The 5,870-nt window shown below is 34.6% G+C and overlaps 1 pseudogene; it reads right to left on the reverse strand.

The window, feature by feature from the left end:
* Positions 1-2,381: 2,381 nt before the first annotated feature.
* LOC141540593 (serine/threonine-protein kinase STK11 pseudogene) lies at positions 2,382-3,529 on the reverse strand (annotated as a pseudogene).
* Between the last annotated feature and the right edge of the window lie 2,341 nt (positions 3,530-5,870).

Consider the following 5,870-nt stretch of genomic DNA (forward strand, 5'->3'; position numbering starts at 1 on the left):
AGTCATTTTTCCTAACCTTGACCTCAAGACTGATACAGAATAACTCTAACCTTTCTTTTAGAGATAACTTCTCATTTCTGAATATGGTTATTCTATCCCCTTTGTCTTTTCTTTTTTATATTAACTGTTCTGAGTTCCTCCAATTATCTCTCAAATTACATAACTTTGAGATACTCTTACCAGTTTGCCTTCTTTTTTTGTATATATTCATTTTGTCAAAGTGTGGTATCCAGACCTGGATACAAATAATTCTTTGGATAAAAATTAATCAATGCAAAATATGGTGAAATTATTGTCTCTTTTTCTTCCCAGATGGCATACTTCTATTAAATCAGCTGAAGATTACATTAGCTTTTTTTGGTATTCAGGTCATACTGTTGACTCACATTGAGTTTGTAGTCAATTAAAACCTTTATGTTTTTTTCAAATGAGCTGCTGCAAAATCAGGTCATTGTGTACTGATGGAGCTAATATGAAAAATCTAAGCACATTATATTGTTATTCATATATTTTCATGAAATTTTATTTTGTTGGAATTTATTAGTCAACCATTTCCATCTATTGAGATCTTTTGGATCCCAACTTTAGCAAAGACATAGCTACCCCTCCTAATTTTGTGACATCCACACATTTGAGAAATAGGCTTTCTGTATCTTTGGTAATGTAGTGTTATAGTTTGAAAGAAATCTTGAAGTTGATCTAATCCAACACTTATCTGAAACAGGAATTCCTTTTCCAACACTCTTGACAAGTAGTGAACAAACCAATTTTTGAAAACATTGCTTAGATGAAGACCAAAGACTGAGTCTTGTGCATGTTTGTCAATTTGTTAATCATTAATCAATATTCAGCAAGTATATTTTTCAGCCACTCTTGAATTATTCTAATAGGACTCTTGTCTAATCTACTTTTCTCCATATTGTCATGAGTATGTCATAAGAATAATTGAGTGAATTGGAGAAATTTGGATATACTAATTCTAGCTGTTTTCAAAGTATGTTTTTCAGACCTCCAGGAGTCCCTGAAACCCTTTTAGAGGTACTTCAAGGTCAAAACTATTTTCTTGGTAATAATAAAAAACATTTTCACAATAATGTCAAAATATTTTCACTTGTAATTATGATAAATATCATTATATATGATCCATATAAAAAAAGTTCTCCCAGTGGTTCTTAGTAATTTTTAAGGGCATAAAAGGGTAGTGAGAGCAAACAGTTTGAGAACTACTTATATATAGTATTCCCCTTGATCTACCAGTTTAGTAATTCTGCCAGAAAAAGAAATGACATTTGGAATGAATTGTTCTTAGTAAATTCAGTTTGACTTATCCCAAATTCTGTTGTACTCTGTTCTAGTCAGACCACAACTGTTGTGGTCCATTTCTGGATACCATACCTTAGAGGGTACATAGAAAAGCTGCAGTATGTGCAGAGGAGAGCAACAAGGATGCCAAAACAATAGCAATTAAGTTTTGATTGATGGAACTAGACTTATTTGCCTTATAGGAGAAAAGATTTATGAGTGTTATGGTAGCTATTTTCAAGTATTTGAAGGGTTGTTGTGTCTAAGAGGGATTAGTCTTATTATGTTTGACCGTGTTCATAAGAATTATGACTAAAGTCTGAAAATTACAGAAAATCAGGTTTTGGTTCAACATAAGAAACATTTTCTAACAATGTGAGTTGTGCCTAATTGGAACAGAATGGGCAGAAATGAATAATTCCCTCTCACTAGAGGTCTCTAAATGGAGATTTGACTGTCACTTCTCCAGGATGTCATAGATAGTATTCACACTTTGGATAGGGGTTGGACTGAATGAATTCCAAGTTTCTTTCAATTTTATGATTTAATTATGATCATCATAGATAATAAATGCTTGTTATTTGATTGATTGATTGATCATTTCTATAGGTTCACATATTTGCTAGAAATTAAATGAAGATAATCAGATCAGTTTACTGTATTTACTTGTTCTTGATTTCTGAAAATTAAAATGGCATTTACCCATCTCCATAATTCCTTCAAGATTGTTGTGAGCTTAGTGATTACATCTGTAAGAGTTTCATTGTCTTGGGAGCTATGGGATTTGAAGCATTTTAAACTGCTAAATGTGTTCTTACTATAGCCTTACCCTCTTGAACTTTAGTTCTCTCTTCAACACTTTTGTTTTATCTCTTCAAATTTGAATGTCTTTCTCTTTGATAGAAAGAATACAAAAATAAGAGCTGAGAAGCTGTATTTTCTCTTTATCATCTTAATATTTTGGGAGGGGTTGGAGGAGATGCTGACTCTCTACTCATCTTTGGCTTTGGTGCTCAGCTGCACCATCTCAGTGCCATTTGTGTACATCTTGATGGGAGGACACTATGGTTATGTCTACTTTATCTAGTCTGTCCAGCCCCCTCTCTGGGGAACTGTCCTCATACTATGAAATCTGCAGTGTAAATGATTTTATCTTCAATGTCAAAGAGGTCATTGCCTTTTTTTTTTTCTTATTGTAGCCATCCAGATCCTCCAGAGAAGGCACCACTGTCATATTTTGCCATATATCCTTGATTTCTGGTGAGGAGAAATGGGGACCTGAACCTCTGTCTGGTGTTATTTCTTATGAAAGTAGTTGTGCTGCCATAGCTGCTGTATTGAAAAAATCTCCTAATGGTTCATATTCAAAATATCTTCCAGCAGGTCAGAAAGTGGAGGACTACAATCCCCTGGAATTGTGGTCTCCTTTTTCAACATTTTCAAATAATTTATGGATATTGTCCCCTTTAAAGGGATAAAGATCTATCGTGACGTTGTATAGCATTACCCCAGATGACCAAATGTTCATTTAAAGGCTGAAAAAGTATATAAGCCATTGGTCATTTTGGTGACTGGGATGTAAATGATACATGGCTCGTTCAGCATGCATCATCTTATGCAAAAGAATGCAATGCCTATGCTATTCCTAAGTCAGATATTTTTGGTGTCTCATTGATTATAAACAACAGTTTCCCTAGTTTTATATCTTTATGAACAATTACTTGGCTATTCAAATACTCTAACCCATCTATCAGCTGGCAAAAGTACCCATGAACCTGAAAGACAGGAAATCTTTTCTCTGGAATGCTGTCCAGCATTTTCTGCACTCTGCACACTCAATATTCCATCACTGCATACATTTTCTGTTTCTCTTCATTATACAATAGATTCACCAGCTGTATGACATTTTTTGTGCTATAACTTCCTCAACAGCTTAATTTCCTTTTAAACATTCACCTCCCCATTGGAGATCCTACGCAACTTCTTTTGGAGGATTTTCACAGCTCTCCAGCAAATGGTTTCAGAGTCCAGCATCTCTTTCACTTTACCATAAAATCCTTTCCCCAGCACTTCCTCCATTAGGTATTTGTCAATGAGTTTAGCTCTTTTGTGCCTTGGCTGATAGATGACCTAGATGGAGTCTATTTATGAATAAAATGTCCATATCCACAAACATCAGCTTACTTTCTGTAAACCTGCCCAGCTGGGATGGCTCTGCCAAATCCATCCTGAATTAAACTTCTTAATTAGATTTCCTTAGACACACCAAAATCCCTTAATCCAATCTTGAATTCTTGATTTTCTCAACTTTTATTTTCAAAATAAAACAAAAACAGAAGAGAAAACAAAGCAAAATAAAACCTAACTCTTCCAAAGATTGTACTAATGTAATTCAGTAGTCTCTGAAAAAGGGCCTGGCTCTCCAGAACCCCCCCCCAAAAACAACAACAACAACAACAACAACAACAACAACAACAACAACAACAAAAACAACAAGGAAAATGTCAAGCCAGGCATCTGGCTTACTTTTGACTCCATTTCAGTGCTTTGGCTCAGCCAAGTCCCCTCACTCTCTTTTGGTTCCAAAAAGGCTCAGTTTGAGTTCTTCAATTCTAGGTCATTTTCTAGGACTTTAGTAGCTTGGGAAAAATACATTAGGAAAGTGGAATGTTTTCAGGACTTTGCATTACCATTGTGTCATGGCTCCCAAAGACAAATTGGGAACAGAATGTGCTTATAGGGTTTTTGCACTTTTAATCCAAAACTTGACTTCCTTTGAAAATAAACTGGTGGTTAAAATTTGATTGTTGGAATGATCTCTATTGAATATCAATCTCTTATCCTTCATATATAGATTCTTCCCCTATACCTGTCAAAAATTCTAAGCCCTCAACACTTATCAAAGTTTCACAGAGGGCATCCCTTCAGCTAGAGTCTTCCAATCACTCCTACTGCTTCTCTTCCAAAGGGTCCCTTATTGTTAGCCAAAGATTAATGTGAAGATACTGATCCTGGGGATTCTTTACCAAAGAACTCCTGGAAAGAAACCAGAGAAGTTTTTCTTCCCAACTACTCAACTTGAGGGGAAATTCCTCCCTTTAATAAATAAATCTTGGAGGAAAGGTATGAAAACAAATGAATCTTTCTTGGTTTTCTTGGTTCCCCTCTCCCAAAAAGTAACAGGTAGAGATGAATATCCCACTTTTCTCAAAGAAAAAAAAAGAATAGATTAAGGGGAGAGAGAATATTTTAAAAAAGTAGGGGTTCTAAAAATGATCTACACAACCATTTTAAAAACAAAACAAAAAAAATTGGGGATGTGAGACTGAGGAGGAGAAGAGGTTAACTTAAAAGGAGGATTCTCATACTCCTCACCCTCCCTTTCCTTTGCTCTCAAGATCTCCAAGAGTTGTTTAGCATAAGCTAAATATTTGTGTCAAATAGTACTTTAAAAAACCTTTGATGTCTTCCATATTTATGGCAAACTTTTTCTAACATGGAAAATGATTTTAAGTAAGAAACAATAGTTTATTCTTATCACTGTCCTTTATGACAATACATATTTTTATAGGTTAATGCCATTCCTTTGTTTGATAAGTCTGAATGATCACTAACATCTCTCTTAGCTATAACTGTCTCTTCTGCTATCATTTGTATGAGTTTTTTTTTAAAAATACAAGCTTATTCCAAGAATACCTTGTGTAGCCACATCATTTTTGAAAGCTGACTCTCCATTTTTTCCTTGTCAGAATCATTTTCATTAGAATTTTATTTCCTTCTTAAGCCACTTGCTTTTTCTCCTCTTTCTTTGAACTTTTTGAAATCTTATTTTCTCTAATTTTTTTGTACTTTGTCAGTCAATATTATTTGTTGATCAGAATTAAGTCCAGAGTATGGAGGACAGAGATGCAATTAAATACCTAAATAATCTTCTAGAGCATCTTGTCATATCAAGAATTCTTTCTTGGATGGGGAAGGAGAGAGAAACTGAGAGTATGAGATTCTAAATCCAAGTCTGACACTGGAAATCTAGAGTCCATGAGCCAAAAACTAGTTTCAAAGGAATTCAGAAATGGGGCAGGTTATTTTTAATAAGAATCATATAATTGGTTCAAGTTGACAAGAATAGTCCTGACAATGGAAAACTAAGAGACAAGCTGAAAAATTAAATACATCAGAGGCTATGACAGGCTCAGGTAGTGCCAGTGTCCAATTTGCATGTCAGGTGTTTCATCATCATCAGCCTTTTAAAAGCAGAAGTACAACTCATAAGAATGTACAGAGTATGCTGGTAGAGGGATCTGGACACAAAGAACAATTACTCTTGTTTTTCCTTCTGAGAGATAAAATTGTCAGCAGAACATATCAAAAATTTAAAAGTAAGTAATAGGAAAAAAAGGGAAGTACCTGAAGAAAGAAATGAAATTCTGAGGAAAATGATCCTGACAAGGAAGAAAAGAAGCAGCTTTCAGAAATGATATGGCTGAGGAATCTGCAAAGATGAGGAAGTGTCAATAAATTTCAAGCTGTATAGATTTCCCCCACAAACAGAATGAATTTGTGCCTCA

Source organism: Sminthopsis crassicaudata, chromosome 4 (assembly GCF_048593235.1).
Source record: "Sminthopsis crassicaudata isolate SCR6 chromosome 4, ASM4859323v1, whole genome shotgun sequence".
In the NCBI taxonomy this organism is placed as follows: Eukaryota; Metazoa; Chordata; class Mammalia; order Dasyuromorphia; family Dasyuridae; genus Sminthopsis; species Sminthopsis crassicaudata.